Genomic DNA, 27214 nt, shown 5'->3' with positions numbered 1-27214 from the left:
ATTTCCCCCTCCCCCAGACGGTTGTATTAACATGTGGCTTTGCCTGCAAGACTACTGTTTGAGCTAAGCCTCTTGCAAGGGGAAAACTTCATAGGTAGAGCGTTCCCTGAATTAGAAAGGCTTAGTACAATGTGGAAATTTCCCATGTTAAAACTTCTTTATAAATCCCAAGGTATATATTATGTTATAGTACCTGCTACTGTTATTTAGTTGAGATGCATTTTCTCTGTGTATGTCTTATCCAAGGCACTTGAATTTTTTTTTCTGTATGCATTTTTTTAAATTACCATTTTCTTTGGGTCTATATTATAACAGCGAATTCTTAAAACTTTGAATGTTATAATATCGAACTCTATTCAGTGAATGCTTGAAATAGCGAAGTTGCAGAATACCAAATATTTTCCTAGGGAAAGTATTCGGTGAGCCGTTTCTGTGGCTTCGCTATTTCCTCAACTGTGGTGCGAAGGTGACGGACCAGGTTAAGGTAAGTGTGCGAACAGACCGAGATAAGGTGAGTGTGTGATAGTTAGGGACCTTAGGGTTAGGGAGCAGGTAAGGTGAGTGTGCGATAGTTAGGGACCTTAGGGTTAGGGTTAGGGAGCGGGTAAGGTGAGTGTGCGTTAGTTAGGGACCTTAGGTTTAGGGAGCAGGTAAGGTGAGTGTGCGTTAGTTAGGGACCTTAGGGTTAGGGAGCGGGTAAGGTGAGTGTGTGATAGTTAGGGACCTTAGGGTTAGGGTTAGGGAGCGGGTAAGGTGAGTGTGCGTTAGTTAGAGACCTTAGGGTTAGGGTTGGGTTAAGGTAAGTGGATAGCAAGTAGTGTATGTATGGTTTAGTGTAGGGTTCTGTGAAGTGTGTATGTGTGGATTATGTATCTTGGTGTGCTTGTGCTGTGTGTGTGTACTCTCGGAACAGCGAATTTTTTCCCTTGGAAAAAATTTGCTGTTCTGAGCATTCGAGTACTTCACATTTCAAGATTCCAGGGTCGAGCTTATGGTGTTCAATCCTTTGGAATTTAGATAATGTGATATAGACCCATTTTCTTTTAATTAAATAAAATGTGTCAAGCTTTTCAGGGAACAAACTGTTATAATGAAACACCTTTATACTATTTAGACTGCATCAGTTATAATGCCTCATTTTCTGTACTTACCCATATCATAAATCAGGTTTAGTGCTTTGAAACTGATCTCTGGCAATGTCACTGATGCTAAAACTGCATTGTAGATATGTTTCTCATAAGATCATGACCTCATAAAAGGGAAATCTTTTCATGGCCCTAAGATCTTTAAAGCTATTTCAACTTGAACCTGTCTGTTCCTGTTATAGTTAGTAAAACTGATCCAAGAGGAGGAAACAGACAAAGAACACTGCCCAAAATGTGACCATTATTTATGTATTAATGTTTGTTAACTGAGTAAGCTAGCACAGGACCCTTTTTCTGTCTTTTCCAGGCCACACAGCAAAAAGGGCAATTGCATAAATGTAGAATATGTAGGTATACAGCTAATTAGAAAGAGCAGGATCGCAAAGCGAATGCAATAAGCACAGAAAATTGTTGACAAACCAACAAAGAAGATACACGCAGGTACATACTCATGTGTGGCTACATTTTGGCATAGAAATTTGCAACAGTTGGAACAACCACAGTGGGTCCTTACCAGGAAAATATGGGGTATAAATACATTTTCCTACATGGATTGCCTTAAAACCTCACCCCCGGACTTGGTCTCCTACAGGTTACTGAGGTGCGATTTATGCCTGACATATTCTAACTCTGATGGAACTTTTGCATGTCCACAAACCAAACAGCATCAGAATCACTGCATCCAAGGATTTGAATTTTGCTTGTGACATAAACAGGATATGTTTGAAAGACAGATATATTTCTCAGAGGTTCCCAAGCTGTGGAACAGGCTCTTCATCCATGTGAAGCAAAGACCATCCCTAACCCTTTTTAAGTATAATACTGACCAATGGATGGGAAATCAGAAATTTACCCAAGGTCTGGTCCTCATGTCTCTGCTAGACAGAAGCATACAGTAATTATTCCAAGTTACCCCCCCCCCCCCAGATAACCTTTTGAAACTTCCTAACATAACCCCTGCTAATGAACACCCATGAGACATATGGAAACACAATTGGGTTGAGTCGTGTGGTTAGGCTTATAAAGTCCCTAGTGTTCCTTAGACTAATATTGTTGATAAAGGACAGAGGAATAATTATCAGCCTAATCTCTGCATCTAAGTCTGGGTGAAAAAACATTGGAAAGGGGTAATTTAAGTATGCTTGAGGCTTAGAGGAAAAATGTGTGTAGTTAGCTACAGAGTAAATGTATGAGCAAGTGGTTTGGATATAACACATTGCTTGGAGTAAATAAACATTATTTAAGCAATACATATGTTCATAGGTTCATAGGTTCATAGGTTTATACTAGGCTATCTGCCCCAAGGCATTTATAAGCCTAGCCCGAATTTTTGTGGCTTACGCCACCCCTTATATGAAAAAATACTGTACCCATTAGTTTGTTGTGCCTCTGTCCAGCAGTGACACAGAGATGATTCCAGGGGTAAACCTACGATCTCCCATCCACAGGTCAAGATTTCTCTTGAACAGAGCCAGCTAGGTGCTCTGCCTCACATGGACCGGGACTCTATTCCACAGCATAGGGAGTCTCTGAGTGATAAATCTATCCCTCCAGCACATCCTATTTATATCCGTGCTAAAGTTTAAGTCGCTTGCTCTAGTGGTTTTGGTGGATTTGGATTTTTTGAGGTGGAGCATGTCCATTAATTCCGGGTTGGACATGGCCTTGTATGTCAGGCACATGTCACCTCTGAGCAGACGGTATGCGACTGAATAGAGCTGGAGTTTCTTCAATCTGGCAGCATATGACAGATTTTGGAGTCCCTTTATCCTTTTGGTGAGAAACTTTTGGGGTCTCTCCAATTGCTGCAGATGTCGGGCGAGATACATCCCGAATGGGGCATTGTACTCGATCATTGGTCTGATAAGTGAAGAGTACAGGGAACAATGACCTCACTAGATCTGGATGTGAATCCCTTCATGATCAGGTGGGCAATGTAGAAGGTCTTTCTAACCACTTTAGCAACGTGAGTATCAAAAGAAAGGCCACTGTCAACCTGGGTCCCCAGGTCCCTGATAACCTCTTCTGTGCTTAGTGGATTGCCACCTATATGGTAGCTTGGGGTTACCTTGTTTTTCCCGAAGGATATGACTATACATTTTTTGGCGTTTAACTTCAGGCCATGGCTCTGGCACCAGCTATCTGTTTCCGTGAGTCCCTTCTGAAGGATATCCATGTCCGATGCACTTTCCACTATGGCGCCCAGTTTGCAGTCGTCTGCAAACTTTGTCGGCCAAAGTCCTCCCATGTTGGCCTGTACTTCTGAGAAGTAGATGCCGAACAATAGGGGGCCAAGGACCGAGCCGTGTGGGACACCACTTGTGACCGGCTTGGAGTCTGACATAGCGCCAGCAACTCTAACCCTGTGGGTTCTGTCCTTAAGCCAGTTTGCAACCCATCTTGTGACATATGGGTTTACATTTAAGCTGGTAAGTTTTTATACAATACCCGAGTGGGGTATTGTGTCGAAAGCCTTTGCAAGGTCAAGGTAGGCTGTATGGACTGCCTTTCCCTCATCAATGGCCTTGGTGACTGTTTCGAAGAAGTCGACCAAGTTCAAAAGGCATGATCTTCCCTTGAAGCCAAACTGGGTCGGGTCCAATGTCTGCAAGTCCCCTATATCTTTGTTTATGAGCTCCATTATGATCCTCTACATAGCTTTGCAGACTAGACTTGTTAAGCTTATGGGGTGGTAATTACCAGGGTCTGTAGAGGCACCGCCTTTGTGGAGTGGGACCACAGTTGCCGTATGCCACTCCTTGGCCACGTATCCTGTGGTAAGGCTGAGTTTAAACAGCTGCCTTATGTGCGGGTTTAATTCCTCATTTAGCTCATGTAGCACACAGCCGGGGACACCATCCGGTCCCATTGATGCTGTGTTTTTAGCTTTAGAGAGAGCAGCTTTCACCTGCGCATTTGAGATGTCTGGGAGGCTACACTCCGCTGGGATAGTTATCTCTCCTTTAGGGGGGGTGAGGGGGGTGAAGTTTGCACTGAACCTGTCTGCCAGTATGTTGGCAACGTCTGTGGGTTCAGTGATTTTTGTATCATTTTGGACTAATTCTGAGCATATCTGGGAGTTTCCACCCAGGTTCCTAACATAGCTGAAAAAGGCCTTATGATTGTCCTTTGAATCCATGGCAATTTTCTTTCAAAATTGGCCTTAGTTGATTTTATGAGTGCTCGTATTTTTTTACTAATAATGATCAGGGGTGACTTCCCTTTTATGGATTTTGTTCTATCATGTAATAGCGTTATCCTCTTATTGTAAAGTTTGTTAATGGCTGGGGTCCACCAGACTGGACGTTTGCCCTTTGTGGAAAGAGTCTTGGTTTTATTTGGGATTGCCTGATCCATGCAGTCCTGGAGGTGTTCATAGAAGGCATTTGTAAGGGCTTCAGCAGCTTGGGTTGTGGTTTCCACTGTCTCAGGGGCCTTGACGGATACCACACCAGTCTTGAGTAGTGTGAAGTTTGCTTTAGAGAAGTCTGTGGTCTTTTTTGTTTGGGGTGGGGGCGGGATGTGGATTTCCAGTGAGATTAGTTTATGATCAGATCTCACCAATGAGGGATATACTTCCGGTGTGGAGCATTTCTTCCCCATGTTGGTGATAATGAGATCTAGTATATTTTCTCCTCTCATGGGAACAGTGACTAGCTGTTCCATGGCATTTGAATTTATGAACTCCAGGAACCGTTGGGCTAGAACGTTAGGGCTTGAGTAATGTTCCCAGTCTATATTCGGGTAGTTGAAGTCACCCAATATGATGGTGTTTGGAGATACATTTATACCCTCCAGTGTCTTCAGGAAGGCTGTGTGGGGTTCCTGAGTTTGAGAGGGTGGCCTGTAGCATGCTACAATTTGTAGAGCAGTTTTGCCTATGGTTAGTTGCACCTGGATGGTTTCCGAAGCTTTGTGCGTTGCCACCAACCTGGAGGTGTAGGTATCCTTTATGAATATGGATACACCCCCTCCTTTTGAGGTGTGGTCCGGGTTTTGGGGCCGGAACGCATGATATGAGGTAAAACCTAATAGTGCCGGGGTGCTCTCAGGAGCCTTGAACCAGGTTTCAGTTACAGCACAGACATCGATGTTCTCCATACTGAGAAGGGCCTCGAGTGCGTGCATTTTGAGATTTAGACTTCTGGCATTGAGCAGCATTACCCTCAGTTTCTTCCCATTTTTGTTTTCTAGGGTGGTAGGTTTAGAATTTGAGCCTTGCCTAAAAAGGCACTATGGGGGTGGCAAGAGCCTTAGCCAATATCCGGAATCCCAGGGGTGACAGGTGCAAGCCATCCCTTGCAAAGCTGCGTGGCTTGTCAAGCATGTCATCCCAGGCAGACAGACACTGGATCCCCTTTGAATGACACCAGACATTAAGCCAATTGTTAAAGCTGATCATCTTGTCTCTATATTGTGGCATCATTTTTGGTGAAGGAAGGATACTGCTCAGGGTTAGGGTCATACCTGCCTGGGCTACATAATCAGAGAGCTCCTCTATGTCTCTTTTCATGTAGTCCAGGGAGGTACGTCTCAGGTCGTTCACACCAGCATGGACAATGACTGTGTCATATTTGTACTTGCCGTGGAGTGACCTGAGTGCTTGTGTTATGTGGCAGATTCTAGCGCCCGATAGGCAGCTTACTGTGACCCTCTCCTTGTTCAGCCTGGTGAGTGGGACGTCAGTGTGTCTGACTATGGAGTCACCTATGACAAGTATGTTTGGTGTTGTATTTGGCTTTAAGGGCTGTGACTGCTTTGCACACTGCTTTTGTGGTTTATGTGTTGCTCGTGGGGTGTCTTGAGGTAGCAGTTGTTTGGGTGTCTGCTTTGGAGGCCTCTGCTGTTTAGGTAAATTTTTACTCAGAGCCTCCGAGTATGTCTTTGTGTGTTTATGTGTTTGATTCAGTGGTGTGGTAGCATTATGTGAGGCTGGTTTTGTGGTGTGTGTAGTTGCCTTCTCCTCCTGTCTGGTCTTGCCAGTCCTGAGTTGAGAGAGCTCAGCCTCCAGTTTGGCTAAATAGCTGCATCTCTCGCAAGTATTTGTGTTATGTGGGAGGAGGAGAGGGTTGTCTGTGTACATGAGGCAGTTATAACATTGCCTCAAGATTCCCAGATTCACCAGCTGGACCGGAGAGGAGATTGACATCTGACCTTTGGACATGCTAGAATAATATTGGGAATTCCTTAATAATTGAAAACAAGGGCCAGTGGGGAGTGAGGGTGTAGTGCTTTTAATTTTTAGTGCTGACTTATATAATTGCTTTAGTGAGCAAGTGCCAGGTAACTTGAGTGCAATGTGTTACAAGTAACTAAATGCAAAAACAACAAACAGTAACTTTCTTTCAAGTGAAACAAGGAAATAAGTACAGTAAGCAATGCAGATATCACTAGTGATCCACAGAAGCGCTGAGAAGCCGCGTATTAGGTGGAATTAGCTTCCAGGGAAATAACAACCAAACAAACAACAAGCATATAAACAAAGCTAGATTCAGCAGGCCTGGATCTAGTCTATGCTAGAGAAAACAAGGTGTACCAATTTCAGTAAGATACAGTTCAAATATTCAGGCACTATAAACCTTTAACCAGAAATTCCCAGCTCAGAAGGGCAGAGTCCAGCCTCTTCTCCCACAAGAGTGCAGACCACGAACCTTCTTAATGTAAAATAACTGGCCTGAAGCCCAAGTGCCTAAACCAGAACTAATGGGTTGTATATGTAAGTGATTCTTCACAGAGTTTAAAAACATGTTTACTAGTTACTGATCTAAAGTTAAATGAAGGAAAAGTAAGTATTTTATGCACTATCTGTGATGCAGTGACTGTGTATATAGTATTGAACATAGTTGAGAAGTTGTCAAGCGGTAAGGATATATATGCAGCAACATCTTGTATAATGTTAGTTTGGATAAGTGAGTAACATGTTCATTTAGGCAATACCTTACCACTACTCAGTCAATTTAAGGATTCTCAGACATGTTTTTTGCGTTTAGGATGAGATTGCTGTACAATTATAAAATATTCAGTTTTTGCCTTTGTGAGATTTTAATCTAATGACTGTTTTAAATATTGAAAAGCATTACATTTAGTGGCATTTTCAAAATGAGTTTTTAATTCCTTTAAAGATAAGTTTTCTATTCTTTTCAACCCCAGCTTTGTTGTTTGTAAGTGTTCTTAAGGTAGAGGAAATCCATGGAACCTTGGACATTGTTCAGTTGTTTTAGGATGTGCCTTTTTGTGTCCTTAAGGTAGAAGAAATTCACGGAACCTTGGATGTTATTATAGCTGTGGTTTTAGGATGCAGCAATCTGAGTCCTTAAGGTAGAAGAAAGCCATGAAACCTTGGATGTTATTATAGCAATGGTCTTAAGATGCACTGATTCATCCTGAATTGAAGAGACTATATTGTAGAAAATGGATTGAGCTCGAATGGGATCAGTGCAGCTGTAAATTTGAGACCTCAGAATCGCATGTAATTCCTGTTCAAGTAGGAATTCAACGTTATTTGTCATGGAATAGGATATGTCATATGTGTGAGGAAATTTGGGGGTTTTAAAGGGCTAAAAGGCAAGAATGGGACTATGTCCACAGAGAACATGCAGTAGAGGTATTACTTTGAATAATTTTTTGGGGCATATTTGTAATAATGACATCAATATGTGAATATTTTTCTTAACATGGTTTATTTGGTAGCTGTTTAAACCATCTGGGAAAGGATGTAGAAGTTGAATAATCTGTTCAGTGGAGAGCTGGGAGATGAGTTCCAGTTAAAGTTAAGATCTCCACAGATAAATGACTTTGCATTTGGTATACTGTAAAATATCTCTAAAAATGTTTTCAAATAATTGTGGTCTGGCTGGGGGAGGGATATAACAATTCTGACTACTCCAGCTTGCTTACCATATGATAGATTATTATGAAATATACATTATTGTCTATAATGAAAGAGAACATTCTATAGAAGAATTGTAAAAATAAAATAATTATTAAAAATTAAATAAAACAAAGATTTACATTTCACATTTATCACTGCTCAATAGCATTTAATACTACAATACAGAAGAGATGAATCAACAAGGCTTTGCTACAATACTGAAAAACGAATATGCATACCTTAGGATTAACAGACAAAACAAACTATGTAAAACCTTCTATAGTACTGTTACTATAATAACAGAAGCCAGACTGTCAATGCATGAATTAGAAACCTTAAATCAGCTGCAACAACATCTCATGAATACTTACTGTAAGGATGAGGATAAATGTGGCAGAACTGTGTAAGTATGAGGATAAGTGTGACAGAACTATCTAACACAATGGTATGCTATTTCTATAACTGTGATAAGCAGGAACTGCATAATCTTATATAGCTGAAGAAAACAGTATGGAATGTAAATGAGAGAAAGGACAAGAATTCCTAACTAGGAATAACAAAAAATCCAGATAGAAAACATTCTATTCCTCATAAAATGTTGTTTTCTGGAAAATCACTGAGGACTGAATTAACTAAATAATAACAGACATTAGAATTTCAGACTTCACATCTTTCGGGAAATGAATGGTAGCACACAACCTTTTATTCTAGCAACTTTCTAAGTTTTAAGAGCAATATTTAACATTGTTCCTGGTTTTTACCATTATTCCCCAATTTTTTTTGGCTTTGTCCAGATTGTTGTGCTAAGAGGTTGAGTTGTATGTCTGAAATTAATACTGGCTGGGTCCTGTGGGTTTCAAAAGTAAATTGGAGGTGGGACTATAAAGGTGAATGAGGGTCTTGGAGTCATCCACAAACTTCCAGCAGAAGACTATAGCCAAATTTTGCTGTTTGCAGATGGGTTTGGTATCTGAAGAAGGGCTGATCCAACTGGATAATGTTTCAGAGTTCTGGAAAGGAATTTGATACCTGGAGCAGCACACTCATTTTGTTTTCTACTGACCCTACCTCAGCAACATGTCAGCCTTTTCCCCATCCCAATTTACACTTTAATTATGATTGAAGGAGAAGACATAAAAATAAAGGGAAAGATGTAAAAAAAATACAGGAAGTGATGACATGTAGTAAATTAGTTATCTGAAACAAAAGTCAATGGACTTATATAAGGGGGCACTTGGACCTGAAATTGACTATTTTGTATTATCAGAAGGCTGGAGGTAGCAGTTGGTGATACAGTTGTGGTGATTTTTTAAGATCATTTAGTAATATGGATGGAGGTTATTAGAATAGGAAATGGAATAGAAAAAGTAAATGTGAAATTATGGGATGAAATTGTAGAGTGAGAAATATTACAGCTAAGGAATGATCATATAACAATGAACAATGTCTAGAAAAAGTGGTCTGAGTGCTGGATTGAACTTCAAAAAGCTTTACTAAAAGTGTTTTTTTTTTTCTCATGGCAGTGTGATATAAGAAAAGAATAGAAAGTAAAGTATGGAAATATTTACAGAAATTCATTAAGAAAATTTCAGGAATAATTCAAGTCAGTTGGGTGGTACAATGCCAGGGCACTTCTATGGGCTAGGATTGTAAATGCTCCAGGGCCATTAGCCTAGTACACACCTATGAACCTATGAGTATTATGATACAGAAAAAAAGAAATCTGTAAAAATAAATCAAGAAAAAACAAGGTGTTACTGTTTATGCAGAGACATTATTTACAAGGGAAAATTGATGAGATATCTGCATATTTGGATAAAATAGTAAAGGGGGATATTAGTATAACGAGGGAAAAGAAAAATGTAAAAGGTGAGCTAAAACAACATAACAGCAAATAATAAGTACTGTAGTACAGCACATAGAAAAATATATACGAGTATAAGGAAGGAAATAAGAGAGAGTGGAAAGTAAAAATAAAAAGTTTACAGAATGAGTTAAGGAAGAATTTGAAAATGAGATTACTATTAGTGATTAAGTAAAGTAACTCAGTATCAGGTCCAGATTGCATCGAGTATGGCATGTACAAGAAATTAATGGACTGGCAAAGAGAACATTTTGTAGAAGCAATGGATGAATGCATGAGTGGTTGAATGAAGGTCTTGTTTATGAAGAGTTATGCAGCGGGATATTGCAATTTATCTGGAAGTAAGAAGGGAAGAGTAAAATAAAAAAATAGAGGCCCATCAAACTAAACAACACAGACTATATAACATTTTATGGCAATAATGAAGAGAAGAATGCAAGGAATGATTTGCAATATTATGTGGAATAAAGTCTATATGGTATAAAAGTGAAGGCATGTCAAGATTTGTTATTAGTTGTGAGACAAATTATAAATAACGCTTTAAGTAAGAGGACGGATGTAAAACTTATGGTAGGTGATATTGACAGGGCATTTGTTACAGTAAGACATGATGCTCTGTGGGATGCTATGGAGAAGAATGGAACTTCCCTCAGAAAATAGATGGTAAAATGAAATCTTATATTCTACTAACTTTCTAAGTTTTTAAGAGTATCAATTTAAAATTTGTCTGTAGTCTTGGACCATTGTACCCCCGTTATTTTTGGCTTTGTCCAGATTTCTTGTGCTAAGATGGTGAGAGGTATGCTTGGAATTACATTTCATGGGGGGGGGGGGGCAAATGTGCAGTTTTCTGCTGCAATATGCTTCGTCACAGTATTATGTGCCTTTTCATTTTGATGTAAAGTGAATGGTCAGCCTAGTCTTTTTTTAATGAACTACAACAGAATGAAATGTATCCTTGTAATATTACTTCATACAATATAAGCATGCTTCTGTTTTTCTCAGTAAAACTGGTGAAGACAAAAACAACTGCAACCCTGTACCCATTCAATTATCTAAAGTTCCTCAAACAGCAGAAAGTTAAAGTTGTAGACACGACATAATCCACACAATGAGTTTGATGACTTACTCCTTTATTTCCTTATAAAAGATGAAAGCATACAAGAACAAAAACAGGTTTACTGAACATTGAATATTGTATCTGCTAAAATGGAGTACGGGCTAAGAATTCTTTAAGAATTGTGGTGCTTTTTATTTTGTTTTGCTTTGCTTGTATTCTTTTTATTTACCATATGTTCATCATAATGGAATGTTTTCAGGCTCAAATGAGGACTAACAAATAGTAAATAAAGTAGTTTACCATAAAGATGAAAAGGAGAAAAACAAAAGTAGCATGTTATTTATATATATATATATATATATATATATATATATACTTGTATTAAATTAACATTAACAAACGTTATACTTCAGCTAAATTGCTATTAATCATATAACCTAACCAATATTACATAAATTATTAAATTCCTGCCCCATTTTTTAAACAATAAATGTCTTTATTAACCCATCACTCATGACATCAGCAATCATACAGTTATATAAGTGAAAAGGAACCATACCAACACAATCCTAGTTGTAAGCATTTTACATCACAAACCATATTGACACACTCCCTGTACCAAACATTATACATCATTTAAAATCTTCCCAGGCTTTTTCAGTCAAACATTACATAGCTTATTTAAAGTCCTGCCTTCTTTTAAACCTCATTCCTCCCCTGAAGTCAACATTCAAAAGCATTATAACAACACAGCAGTAGTCTGTTTAACAGAGGAGGACTCTACCTAATACTAAGGTATGAAACATTTCAATATACAGAGTCATTGTGGGCTAATTCAAGCTACAGTGTCGAATAGGTAATACGATTAATGATGGTGGACTGGTAGAAAAGAGTGAAGTACAACAGAGGGAAATGGTTACTGTGAGTGTTGGAGAGCAGGATAGATGGATGGTATGGAGGCAGGCACAGGATTGAGAGGGGGAAGCAGGACAGAGTGAGCGTGAATGAGTTATGCAGTTAAATAATGCCTTGCAGACATACCTCTCACCATCTTAAACAAAAATTCTGGACAAAGCCAAAAATAATAGGTTGAAAAATGCCCAAAATCAAGGACTATTGTCTTATAAACTTTGAAAGTGGCTTGAATAACAGGTTTTGCATTTTCGTGTACTTGTTTTTTTGAATTATATGAATTCTTAAACTCAGATTCCTCTCTTTATTCTGTCACATCAATCCTTAAATGTTTTGAAAGAAAACACAAATTCTATGAGTAGCATACCAAATATGTGAGGCAAAAAAACAGACATTATGCAAATCTCTGGACAGCTGAGTGGTGTGCTTGTGGAAAAATGCATTCACAAGCAGCTTTTGAGTTTAAATATTCTGTGGTTATGACGCACAAAGTAACAAAGGGTAGTATGTATTAAGCAATGATCAGCTGTTATTTTTAATTAAAATTTTCCTTTTGCTACACTGTACACAAAAGAACAGCAGATTTCAGTTTTACATCAAACTGACACTTAAGAATATTTACAGACACTGAATTAACTTACTTCTCCTTTTGGAAGCTGCCAGATATTTTTATGATAGGAAATGTTGGGTCTGCAGTAGATGCCATGGAAGACAAATTCTGTTAGCGCTAAAGAAGGAAATATCCAAGTTTCTCATGCAGATTATATTACTTGCCAAAACACTAGGAGCCCAACCTCTTCCACCTAAATAAAAAATACACTATACATGGAGAGAGATTGTATGGTAAGCTGTTTTTCCCTAAAATATAATGAATACAATGTTTTTAAAACATATTCCATGCAACTGCTAATCAATGGAAAACCCATTTCTGGGTTCCAATTGAAGTTTGAGTACTATAAGCACCTTCCTCAGAACTGCAGAAATATGTGTGATTTTGAAGAAATATATAAAAAGTTAGAAAGTACTCTTTGCCAGGGTATTCCCTTTTCTTGGAGTTAAGGCAGTCTTGTTTTTAGTACATATATGTAGGGGGGCTATGGGAAGTGAAGCCACCCATACTGAAGGGTGCAGAGGAACTTCATTTATATCACATTATCGAAAGATGAAAATAGCGAACGCTATTTCATTGGCCCCAAAACATCTAAACATGAAAATATCGAACATTCAGAACTCTTATACACATACACACAACACAAGCACATCAAACAAACAGCAACCACACATATACACTTAAATTCCTACATCTAACGCTACACTAAACTAAACATACACTACTATCTACCCACTTACCTTAACCCAAACTCTAACCCTAAGGTCCGTCACTATCACACACTCACCTAACCCGCACCCTAACCCTAAAGTCTGTCACTATCGCACAGATGCCTAACCCGCACCCTAACCTTAACTCACTTAACCCACCCCTAACCCTAATGTACAAACAACCGCACACTGACCTGAACCCAACCCGTAAATTTCCACCACAGCGCTAAGAATAGTGAAGCCACAGAAACGGCCAACCAAATTTTTTCCTGAGGAAAGGATTTGCTGTTCTGCAGCTTTGCTATTCTTGGCATTCGCTGAATAGTGTTTGATATCAGAACATTCAAAGTTTTAATACTTCAATGTTCTCATATAGACCCGGGGAACTTGCCTCCTCAGAAAAAAAATGTTTTTATATGTAACAGCAAAGTTCATAGTTTACTGTTATTAGTAGAAAATTACACTATTGTTTTAGTTTTGGGACTCAAACTACTAAGTCTCATACAAAGGAACACCACTATTTTCAATTATACTGAAACAAGTAGTACGTCACTAAACTGCAACTAGAAGTTATTGTCTTTTGATGGAGACACATCACTTGTATAAAATTTAAGGATACAGAGATGCTTTGTTTTAAATATAATTTGACTGTGAGCCATAAACAAGGAAGCAGAGTTCAGTAAACAATTTATTTTCTTCCTTTTTTATCCGTTATTAACTGAGTTAACCCTACTAGGCTAGTGGCCACTTATCAGGGGAGAGCTGAAGTTGCATTTATGCTACTAGGTGACATTTGGGCAAGGCATCAAGGTACTTCTTATTCTTTAAAGCTGCTAGACGAGACTGAATGGCTCCTACAGCAGCATGGAGGAAGCCAGATGGAAGCAGCAGCAGCAGGGGGAAGATGAGGAGAAAGAACAAATGTGAAGAGTTTGGAGGTAGAAAATAAAAAAATGGAGAAAAAATTGTTTGATGTGGAGTATCAGAAAGCAGATAAAGATGCATGACTGGTGGTGATAAAAAGGGGCTCAGTATAGGTGGCACGATTTGCAGAGATCATTGTAAATGATGCCAACTATACGGAGTCAGAACAGGTCTACTTCAGAAGACTGATAAACAAAAGACTGAATCCCAAAAGACTGAAAATTCAAAATAACGAATGATGGAATTTGACCTTACTCTACTGTTGTGCGATCTTGGAGTTGGTATATATATAGTTATCAGGGGGTGTGGGGGTTCACATTAGAGGTACAAGGCAGTTTGCCCCTTGCATTAAAATTGTGTTCAGTATTTTGAATTTTCAATCTTTCGGGATTCAGCCTCTTGGTTTGTCAGTCTTCTGAAGTAGACCCACCAGAACATATAGCAAACCTACTGGATGATAAATTCAGCTCCAACTTTACCTCTGTCCCCATTCAACCTTCCCTCGGGAAATAACATCAAATACAACTCCTCTTGATATCACTAGGGAACAGCTCCTTAATGTTCTCTCTTTAAGTCCATGAACACTGCATTAATGGCCTCCCACGATGCCTTCTAAATAGCATGAAACATTACCTATCAGGCACTCTGGAATTGCTATTTAACTGTAGCCTCCAAACAGGCTTTGTGCCTTATGAATGGAGAACAGCAAAAGCCATCCCTCTGCTCAAAGGTGTGCCATATACAGACCCTGGAAACTACAGCCCCATAAGTCTCACTAGTCTTACATGTAAAGCCATGGAAAGAATTATCATGGAAATGATCAACAGTGATATAGTAAACCTCCAGACACCGGGCCCAATCCAGTATGGTTTTGTCATGGGCAGGTCATGCCTACTCAATCTGACAGACTTCTTTGAAAAGGTCACCAAAGCAATGGATGAGGGCAAAATGGTTCACAATGCCAACATGACCTGGCCAAGGCATTTGACACAATACCCCACTCGGGAATTGTTGACAAACTCAAGAGGTTAGGTACAAACCTGTATGTCATCTGGTGGATAGCCAGCTGGCTCAAAGAGAGGAACCAAGAAGTTAGATTTGGGGAGTCAAGCTCTACAAAGAGGCCAGCCACAAGTGGAGCTCCTCAGAGATTGGTCACCAGACCACTCCTTTTTGGCATTTACTTCTCTGAAGTCAAGGCTAATGTCAGTGGTCTCTGGTTGACTACATTTGCAGATAATTGCAGATTAGGAGCTGGCATTGAATCCCACACTGACACAAATGTTCTCCAGGAAGGTCTGATACAGGCAAACAACTGGTGTCAGAGCCATGGACTAAAACTAAATGCCAAGAAATGCATAATAGTATCCTTTGGGAAGTAATTCATCCCTGGCAACTATTACATTGACAACACCCTGCCTTCGAGTTAATCCAGTAGTCAGGGGCTTAGGGACACACATAGACAGTGATCTATCCTTTGACCATCACATATCTACAGTAGTAAGGAAATCATTCTGTTGCATAACTTATAAACAAAGGTATGGCACTAAGTCCAAGGACTTCATTGTTCCACAGTATTCGGCATTCATCAAACCTATCACTGACTACTGTGGCCCCTTTGGTATGTACCTAACCAGGTATATCCAATAACTGGAATGTCCAGAGAGGTTCCTCACTAAAAGAATACAGGGCATAAGTAAAATGTCCTATGCAGACTGCCTCAAGCCCCTATCCCTGTATTCTGTCTCCTACAGGCTTTTGAGGGGAGATCTATGCCTGGCATACAGGGCATTGTCAGACCCCAATCTGATGGACTTGCTGCACATCCACAAAACAAACAGCACCAGAATTACCCATTCTAAAGACTTAAAACTTGTCCATGATATACATAGTACCTGTTGGAGAGAGAGGTATGTATCCCACAGACTACCTCATCTCTGGAGTGGGCTTCCCAGCCATGGAAAGTAGAAATCCTCCCTAACCCAATTCAAGTGCAACTTGGACAACTGGAATGGGAACAGGAAATTCATCCCTGGTTTGGCAACTATGTATCTAATGGACATAGGTAACCTGTAAATGGTTCATCTCCCAGGCCCATGCTTACACTTATCAAGGGTACCAGAACATGTCAGAGATTTGGGATGCATGGCTAGGCTTCAAAAGACTCTTGTGGTCATTAGGCTAGTAAACACCTATGAACCTATGGACATGTTTAGCTGTCTCAATTGTGAATAAAGTAATCTAATCTGTTGGAATGGTGCAGATAAAATAACTGGCATCAGTTGATGTGACAGGACAGAAAGCAACAATTAGAACACATGCAGCAGTGACAGGAATTTAAAAAAGAAATGCAACAACTGAAAGGGAGTCTGTTTTTTTTTTTTTGGCAGCAGAGAATAGAATATTTAAAACATACCCAGGCAAAAAGGAGATCAGCAACAAACAGTCTATAAAACTATTTTTAAAAAGAAGAGAAGATCAACTCTGAGAATAAAAACAAAAGAATGACACTGTAATAGACAAACTTTGTATATGGGCCAATTTGGTAACTGTTCTGAGCTTTGAAGTTCAAGCAATTTGGTATTTCATACGTATAGGGACATACACTAAAATTTCTGGAACTGTGTACAAAAAGAAAGACATTTAACCATGGAACAATTATTTGTTTTCTGGTAGTAACTTAAATGTAAAAAAAAAAATGTTAATTTGCAGTTTAGAAGATATGAGCTGGAGTGAGAGGATGCTACAAAATGCATGCAGTGTTTGTGTGAAACTATTAACAATATTGTAAAAGTTAATGTTAAGAGAAACTTACGGATTGTATGGTAGAGGTTGGAAGATACAATGTAACCAATGTGCAGATTAAGGACATACAGTAAAAGAAAGTGTCTGGTAGAATGCAGGTTATATAAAAAAGGAAACTTATGGGTGGATTGTCAAGAGCAAACAATAAATAATGAAAAAAAACAGACACTGTAGAAGCAGAAAAAAAGGTGGAGGGGAAAAAAGGATGATAGAAATTCCATTCAAGAGCATGTCAGGAAAAAGGATTGACTCTATAAATTTTTTGAAATTCTAGCTAGTGAAAAGGATCAAAGATTATTTGTACATAAACACAGGAAAAAAATGCTATAGGGGAAAGAGTGAAAATGAAAAATTAAAAATTGAAAAATAATTCCCCTCAACTTAAAAAGAAGGAAAAGGAACAGTTTTAGAGTACTTTCAGTAAGTGTGAATGTATTTTTAACCTTATAAGAAGGATAGGGATTATGGGAAAGTTGTGCTAAATGTGATGTGGATTATGGGAAAGCTGTGCTAAATGTGATGTGGATGTTGTTCTGTTAGTGGTGGTAAAGTTCCTGACAAGTGAGGAACGGCTACAAATTGAAATATTGTTGGGGGAAATATAATATGGAACTTAGGAAGTGAAAGTCGTACTGAAGTTGCTGTGTTGTGTAAAAAAATAGTAAAAATGCTAGATGTAACATTGGTAAGTGTGCGAAGGTTAACTGTCATGGATGTGAGGTGGATAGAACGGTTTACTATCATAATTCTGATGCGCATCTTGTTGACTCCCTTCAGCGAATGGCAGGGGTCGAATGGTGACACTGTCGAACCCGACATTGTCGAAGTACAAATCTTGCCCCTATCTCAACCCATGTTAAAGCCCATTTGGAGGTCAAATTCGAGATTTACTTTCTGCAATGTCAGAATTTGACATTGTCACTTTCGCGCTTGGGAGTTGGAGATACCAGCATTCGATTGAATGCACTTCGGAATTATAAAAGTAAACCGGATAGAATATGTTTATAGAATTATAGCATTATATGTTTGTAGTGCATGGGCCATGCTGGTTAAGCTCTGATATTCAGAAAAAGAAAAAAAACAGTGAAGTGCCTAAGTGGCATGGAACGTGACCATTACAATTAAGCACCCCCTGCTAAAGTTGTTAAGGTCAGGTCTAGCACCAAGCAATGCATCAGTACTCACTAGAATATAACAGTGGTGGAAAGAAAATATTTGCTTCTGTCTGCTGTCCACATCAATAGCATGTCCCCAGCTTCCTCAAATAAACTTAGCTGCTGGAATAACAAGATGTGTTTGCATCCATTTTCCAAATGTCACAAACTCTGAAACTCAAATGTATGTCATTATTTAGAGACTTCAAGCTTCAGTGGTTTGTCTGAAGACCACAGATTTTATGAACAGACCAACATATGAAACAATAATTATGACTTTTTCAAGAAAATCTGGACTGTTGAGAGGCATGGAGATGAGTGTAAAAGTAACAGACTGTGTTAGAAAATGACATTCTAACAGTGTTCACTAACTGCTTTATGGCTTTGAAACCCAGCAAATCACTTTGCATTTTTTTTTTCACTGTAACCAGTATTACATGGCCCAGATAAAGCTATATGTACTATAAAGAATTATGATCATGTCACCGATCATAACCTTAACTTACATGTCCTCAACATGGATGCCAAGACTCATCTGTCCAGCTTCATAGAGGACATGTACATTAGCATTCAGGAAAAACACTTATTGTGAACTCAGAATTAATGAGAAAAATAGTGCACATGTCAAATGTTTGTATAATTCTAGTAAAATGTAAAAAGGAAAAAAGTAGTGAAATTCAGAAAAAAGTTGTGTGAAAAATTTTTTTCAAGAATATTTATCAGATAATATAGGTATGAATATGATTATGTATGGACACTAGATGAAGAAGAAAGAATAAAAAAATATGTGAGAAGGGTAGATAAGAATGTATCTTATATAATAAAGGTTATTTGGGAAGGATGAAATTTTGTAAAATGGGATTTTGGCAGGCATATTGCAAAAAATATTATGGCTGTGGGCCTGGAAATACATAAATTGTATAAATACATAAATAATGTTTTTATTTCCTGTTAAATAAAGGACCCTTATCCTTTTTGATAGTGCCATGAATCCTTTAACATTCACCTGAGATATTACCAACTCAAGCAGATGGAACCTTGATCTAATGTTTTATTCAAAGGCACCTCAATCAGGAGTCCAGAAATCTCCTGTGCTCCACTGCAGTGTCAGCATTCCAGACTCTTGGAGTGGTAAATGAACTCACAGCCTTTTGGTCTTCCAGCATCAAAAGTGACTGTGCTACCTGTTGAGTCATTTTTATATGCAAACTTGGCTTTTTTTCAACACACTGACAAACTGAAAAACTAAAAACTACAAATACAACAAAAAACAGCAAGTAAAAACAAAGAAATTCTTTATTACACAAACTCTAGTGTCACAGCAAAACACTTGTCTTCGATGGTACTCCTTGAAGGCAAGTGTTTGCTGAGGCACTAGAGTTCATGTAATAAGGAATTCCTTTGTTTTTACTGGCTAATTTTGTTGGCTTTTTTGTAGCCTGTTGAATGGTGTAGGTACCCCATCTCCCCCTCCTACAGTTTAGCCCCAGCTTTAGATTAGAAGAGGGTAGTCACAGAGCTTTATAGGTTTCATAGGTTAACAGATGATTACTAGGCTAATGACGTAAGAACCTTTACAAGCCTAGCCAATAATACCCAGGATATGATAATATTATCTCTTAGTTCCCCAGATATGGGATGAAGTAGTACCATTGTGATGGGTCTTTGGGTGCTGGAGCCCTGAGTCATTTTTCAGACTGCTTCTGTCCATATGTCTCATTTATTCCATATATGAGGTATCCTTTGGGATACAAATCTGTCTCTCCAGCAAATTCTGTTAAAGTCACAGATAAGGTTCAGGTCCATGGAACCCATAACCCTCTTTCTTGTGAGTGTCTAACATTTCTAACAGGGCTGGATCAGAGAATGTCTTGTAAGTCAGGTGTAAGTCACCTCCTAATAAACAATTTGAGATGGAGTAAAGGGATAGGGTCTTTAGTAGGTCTGCATAAGACATGTGTCTTACGTTTTGTATTTTTTTAGTGAGAGACCTCAGGGTCCACTCCATCTGGTGTAAGTTCCTGGTTAGGTACATGCAAAATGGAGCACTATACAATATTATGGGCCTGATGAGGGCCAAGCACAATGGCACTTTGACTTCCTTTGACCTTGACGTCAGACAGATTTGACCAACTCTCTAATTTTTGTTTAGAATGGTGAGTGTCTTTTTGCACTCTTATGCCTCTTTCTTCTTGGCTTCCTGGCTTTGGAGAACATTTTTTTTCCTTTTCTTAAATAGCCTATTTATGCTAGGGGTTCACCAGTGTGGTTTATTTTTGTCAGTAATCATAGGTTTCACTCCGATAGGTACTGCCTTCTCTATACAATGCTGAATGTGGATGTACAGTGCATCTGGGTGCAGAGAGGCTTGGAAGTTTAATAAGCTGTCACTTAGTTTGAAATAATTGTCCTTAGCAAAGCTCTTAACAGGTTTGGAGTTTGAAGGGAGTTCTAGACTAGTTTTAATACTAAAGAAGACTGTTTTGTGGTAGGATCTTACCATGGAGGACTTGCATGGGAAGGAGCAGCATCCCTCCATGTTTATGAGTACCAGGTCAAGGATATTTGTTTCTCTAGTTGCAGAGCTAACTAGTTGCTCCATGGTGTTGCACTGATGAAGTCCATAAAGCTCTGAGCAAGTGAATTATGGGTCATATAAGTCTCCCAGTTTATAGAAGGATAGTTGAAGTCACCTGTAATAATCGTGTTGGGCTGAAATTTAAGAGATTTCAGTAGGTTTATGTAGAAAGTGTGCTTTTCCAGACATATATTGGGGGGGGGTCCCCTCAAAACATTGAATTACCAGAATATCGAATCCCACTTCATTGATATAACTTTACTGAATCTTCACTGCATCAAACTCCTAGAACAGCAAAAACTAACCCTGGAAAAAGAACCATTAGGCCACCATGGTGAACCTTGCTGTTTCCCCACTGTAGTGCTATCTCAGAGTTGGTATATTTAGTTATGGGGTAGAGGGGCGGAGTCCCCCACATAGAGTATGTGGGGGGGTGAGGCCCCCCACTTGGTGGGTTTTCTTGTTTCACTGTTTGTTGTTTTGTCCAGGTGGTCAAGTGGTTGCTTACCTAAGGTTAGTTTACATTGTTCCAGGAGTTCGATGTAGTGAAGATTCAGTGAAGTTGTCTTGAAGAGGTGGGATTCGATATTCTGGTAAGTCAATGTCTTGAAGTAGACCCGTTAGCATTGAGCAGCATTATATTTAGGTGGTCATGCGTGATTTCTGTTTTGTTGGAGGGTTTAACAACTTGGCAAGACTTAAAACATGCACTATGGGGATAAATAAGCTATTTGTCACTATCTGTAAGCCATGTGGTGACAAGTGCAAACCATCTCTGGCAGAGCCTTGTGGTTTGTTGATCATGTCTCTCCAGGCTGTCAGATATTGGATCCCCTTGTTGTGACACCAGAAAGTAAGCGAATTGTTGGAAGTCAATCATTTCTTGCTGGTACTGTGGCATCATAATTGGTGAAGGTAGGATGCTAGCCAAGGCTACATTCATACATGCCTAGCACACATATTCATTGAGCTCTAGCCTGCCTTTCTTGATATAATCCAGTGAGGTACATATTAGGTTGTTTATATCCACATGGACTATGACCATGTCATGCTGGTACTTGTAGTTTAAAGACATAAATGCATGCGTTATCTGCCATATCCTGGCTCCAGATAGAGAGCTCACTATGATCTCCTCCTCATTTAGCGTGGCAAGCAAGACATCAACATGTCTTACAATGGATTCTCCAATAGCATAGAATGTGTGGCTGCATGGCGTGTTGCTTTATAGGCTTGGAAGGGGGTCTACTATGATTTTCAGAGGTATGCGTTATGTGAGGGTCTGTCTTTTATGAGTATGCAGGGGGCAACTGAGAGATGATTTTAGGAGATATTGGTGTTATGGGTAGATTATAGGTGAGTACCTCTACATATATGGGTCTACATGTTTCTTCCTTAGTGTTAGTGAGTGTTTAGGGTGCAACACTGACAACCTGGTTTGCATTTTTTGTGTGTGCGTGTGAGACCTTTGCCTCTGATGACATTTTGTATCTACATCTCTCACATACTGAATGTATCTGTTCTAAAATTAAGTGGTTGTCAGTGACATGAGGCAGTTACTACACTGCCTCAGAATGCCCATACCCACCAGGCCACAAATAGACATGACAGGGGATATGACTTTCCATTATACCAGATCTTTAGTAGATGGGAGGGAGTAGTGGGCATCACTTAAAGGTCTGAGTGAGTGTTTAGTAGTGTACTGTAGGATGACCTGCAGCACTGTTGCCCTTTGCACAATTCGGCAGCTCTTTGAGCAGCTATGAAAAGTGGGTGGCTATGGAGAGTGTTTCATATAAATTATTTTAACCTGGAGAGGTTTGGGTTTATACAAGGCATGGGTAACTGTGTTTGCACAATGGGGAAATAGAAAAGACAGAGGCTGAATTTTTCATGCTAGTGCAGGGTGAAAATATACAGAGCATGTGGCACCTTTTTAGTTTTTTTCTGTTTTATATGTGATACGTGTAGCTATGGTTGCAGGTGTATTTATTTGGGGAAAGAGATGGTTATGATTGCTTAATAGGTATCATTTTTAACTAAGTACTAAAAATGTTGATGTATTACCTTTTTATTATTATTATTTTTATTCCAGGTTTTAAGATCGGTCTGGCAATGGGCAAATATTTCTTCTTGTGAGTGAATTTTCTTTAAAAATTCTTGTTTTAATTTTTTTTTCATTTGAATTAAGAAGGAAATAGTTGACTTTTAAAAGCTTGAACTACAAGATGGCAAATAACCAAAACACCAAGCGCAAATGTTGAAAATACCAAAAGTGTAAAAAATCCAGCAGTAAACATTGTTGCATGGTCTCAAGCCTCCTGCACTCCACATCTGGGGGACAAGCTCTCCACACCCCTCAAACTTATATATATACCTACTCTATGGGCACACTCCCAGAAACTTATATATACCAACTCCATGGGCGCACCCCCTCCAAACTTATATATACCGGCTCTATGGGCACACTCCCAGAAACGTATATATACCAACTCCATGGGCACGCCCCCCAAACTTATATATACAAACTCCATTCTCACGCCTTCAAACTTATATATACCATCTCCATGGGTACACAAACCCGAAGAAGAGACAAATCTCCCAAAACAACAAATCAATGCCAGTCATACTTGTCAGCTGTCCAGAATACTGTAGTGTGGTCCAGATTTCCCCTTATGGTTTTGCCCCATTATTTGTAAAATGTATAAGTTATTTATTTATTTATTTATTTATTTATTTTTGGTCAATCAGTGAGGATTGCTTTCAGTCAATAATGACAAATATTAATGTTTTATACTTTTTCTTGATCGGAAAATGCTCACTGATATAAAATCTCTTGTTCTATTCATTTTTTTTAATTATTTAGAATAATAAGTAAAAATTGTCCCTGATTTTGGGCCTTTGTCACCCCATTATTTTTGACTTTGTTCAGAATTCTTGCGTGAAGAAGAAGCTTAGAGTTACACGCTTAGAAATCATACCAGCAGTGATTTCCTATAGAAAAAAAACCAATTGTTTTTCCATTTTCAGTGACTCTTCCCCCCAAAATTTTCCTGCTCAGATCAAACACTTCATATCTCTCTAATATTACTATACAAATCCATATCATGTCCGATTTATTTATTCTAATATACTGGGGACATAGCATCAGTTCTTTTCAATTCTATACATAACGTTTCTCCCACTCTCACACTCCCAGCAACCATTTGCTGGAATCCAGGTATTAGCTTAATATCACACATTCTCTTGGGCTTCTGTAATTAAATGCAGTATTTAGCATGCACTCTCAGTAATGTCCAGCAGAGCAGGAACCATAATTACATACTATTGGACCCTATCTCTCTAAAAATAATACCTGGCTTCCATCTGATACTAATACTGCCCTCTCACACTGTTCCAGTGGTCCAGTCTTGTTGTACTAATAAATCCTTTGTCAATTTCTTGTTTAATCACTTGCTGTTTTTCTTATTCCTCCAACTGGAAATTTACAAACCGATTCTTTTTACCCAAGTCTGGTACTTTGCATTTCTCTGCAAAGAACATTAACTCTCACCACTCTGCCTACCTGGTCAGACTTTGCAGCTACATTATATGGCCTCACGTTTCATACTTTATTGCAACTCCCTTATTTGTGCAGTTCAAAATGCTTTTAACCTGCTGTGTATCCCCTCAGATATGTTTCAAACAAACAGATTGAAGAACATTGGATCCATTGCTGATATCATGTGGTAATCCACTGCTCACATCCTTTGACCTTGACACTGTTCTCCACCAACTGTTGTTTCCTGTTTTTCTGCCATGTCCCCATCCAGCCCCTCATTTTTTTTGCTCCATGTTTCTATTGCAGGTTACCTAACAGTCCATTTTGTGAGATCATATCAAAGATTTCACTGAATTCCATGTAGACAACATCCACTGGAATTTCCTTGTACAACTATCAAGTTGCCATTCATTGAACTAGATCATGTTTTGCTGTCATATTCTTCTTGTCAAGAATAGTTTTGGTTGTTCTGGAGGTCATTGTCTTCCAGGAAAGCAGTCAGTCTTTCTTTTATGATTTTGCCATGATTGTTATGGTCACTAATGTAAAGTTGCCTTGTCTGAATTTTCCTTTTTTCTCACTTCTCATGTGCAGGGGAATGGCTACATTAGTATCCATTCCTGCACTACTGTTGCAGTGGCTTTGAACTGTTTAAGGTGGTTTTCAATGGGCAGGTCAAACATTTAGTAAGTTTCGAAGATGCTGAAGGTAGTTCACATAGCATCTGTTTCTTGTCCTCACTAAGGAGTCCTAATCACTGTCCAGATCCTCTCACTCCCTCTTCTACTATCTATTCACTCCTCATATCAATTTGTACTTAAATCCTCTCAGACATTATAGCCAGTATCTCTCTCAACATGACACATCACCTTTTTTGCTTGATAAATATTGAGATCAAGTATTCATTTAATACTTTAGCTTTCTACCATCTGTTGCCTGCTACCCTTTGTTAGTTTGCCCGGTGATATCTTGATCACCTACCTGTTCTTTGTGTCATAAAGTAGTATTTCTTCCCATTCTTAAGACTATCTACTGGTTCTACTGCACACGTGCCTTTGTTGTTCTCGACTCTTTTGCTGCTTTTTTGATTCTCTCTCGCTCGCTCTCTCTGTAGACTAACATCTATTATCCCGCTCTTCCCTTGCTTTAACATCTATTATCCCGCTCTTCCCTTGCTTTAACATCTATTATCAAACAAGTTGAACAAAAAAGATGAACAAAAAAGACAAACTCTTGAAGAAAGAGCCAGCAACCTGAGAGGTCAATAAGTTCCACAAGACCTTTATTAAGTTAACTTAAGTGTGATAATCAGCATACACTTTTCGTTGCGAAAAAGTAACGTCAACTTCCTCAGAAGAACAGCTAGTATTTCAAATACTAGTTCCTTATATATTCATTCCAATGTAATTTAAACAATTAATCAATTAACCCAACAATTTAAAATGTAATTATTAAAATATTTAAATGAACACAAACTACGACTGCAAGTACAAAAATCATCAACATGCAGCCGTCAGCGTTAACATCAACATTAAATGTCATTTTTGCTTTAGTAATTCATGCCTGGCATATGCATTAGAATAAACACAGGTAAAATTCATTTAGGCAGGTCACTGACTTTTATCTAATAAAAGAACTAATTCAAACCAGCGTATAATTCTATTAAACGTCAAGTAACCTAACTTCTATGCAAGACAAACTGTTATGCTTCTAAACTAAATGGTAAATTATATTTATTTTAAAAACATATGTTTAAACAATAAGATTGTAAAACTTGGGTAATAAAGCAAGAATAATACAACCACGCCTAATAGAGGCGCAACATCCGATTCATACTCAACAGCATAGACCATATTATCATAAACATCAGAAACACTGCACGTAGCTTAGAAATAAGCAAATGAATAAATATTGGCGTATAATAACGTCACAAATACTGCACATTTGTAATGTTCGAATGTACGAATGTACGAATTGTACTTGCAGTCGTAGTTTGTGTTCATTTAAATATTTTAATAATTACATTTTAAATTGTTGGGGTAATTGATTAATTGTTTAAATTACATTGGAATGAATATATAAGGAACTAGTATTTGAAATACTAGCTGTTCTTCTGAGGATTAACTTAATAAAGGTCTTGTGGAACTTATTGACCTCTCGGTTTGCTGGCTCTTTCTTCAAGAGTTTATCTTTTTTGTTCAACTTGTTCGCTACAGACCAGAATGAAGGTGAAGGAAATTTAACAGCGTTAATTGAGCTACTAACTCAAAAAGTTGATAGACTATCGACTCCTCAGGCGGTATTATTTTCAACAGCGCTAACATCAAATGTGGACACTATACAGAGCCTAAATGGAGCGGGTCCATTAGGAATTTGGTCAAAGGAGGGCAGAACCCCTTTCTGCGTGGGTTACTAGGTCATTTGTTTTTAACGGTCTACAACAGGCATTAATGTTAAACTAAACAGAGCTGTTACAGCTAGAAATAGCTTATTTCAGAGAATGCATCAAGCTAAAAATCATACCTAAGGGATTGAGACACTGGCAATTTTCTACGGGCCTGGTAGAAGGCTCCCCATTCCATTCTGCCTTGATTGCCTTGTTTGATAAGCAAGGTCTTGAATTGTTGGAAGTTTTTTGTACATTTTACCAAGAAATGGTCGATGCAATATTGGGTGAATTAGAAACTTTAGACAATGCAATTAAAAATGATATCGACTTTACAAGATATCAGTTCGAGTATGATAGGTGTTTCTCAAGCATTGATGAACACCTATCAAAAATGAATTTAAGACTAAGAAAATTAACAGGGACCTTAGAGATTATGGGAAACAATCAACAAATGTAATAGCCAATGGCCAAAGTGTGGGAAGACAACAGGTAACTCAGGTTGGTTCTGAAGGACAGGAAGGGGAAAATGTTATTATCCCCCAGTTGGAATCAATGCCTAACTCTAATAATGCTAACAGGAGAAGTGAGAGATTGGCGCAACAGTCTGGCAGTTATGGCCATGCTGATTTCAGAGACTCTGGCACCCACAACAAT

At 38.6% G+C, this 27214-nt stretch overlaps 1 protein-coding gene across 1 annotated transcript in view; it reads right to left on the bottom strand.

Annotated features, from left to right (window-relative positions):
* Nucleotides 1-27214, bottom strand: part of LOC122807977 (C-type lectin domain family 10 member A-like) — a 129490-nt gene that overhangs the window by 67879 nt on the left and 34397 nt on the right. The window lies entirely within an intron of this gene.

The sequence above is a fragment of the Protopterus annectens genome, chromosome 8.part0, assembly GCF_019279795.1.
Source record: "Protopterus annectens isolate FY-2018-M chromosome 8.part0, PAN1.0, whole genome shotgun sequence".
Lineage (NCBI taxonomy): Eukaryota > Metazoa > Chordata > Ceratodontiformes > Protopteridae > Protopterus > Protopterus annectens.
This window is presented reverse-complemented; position numbering and strand designations above follow the sequence as displayed.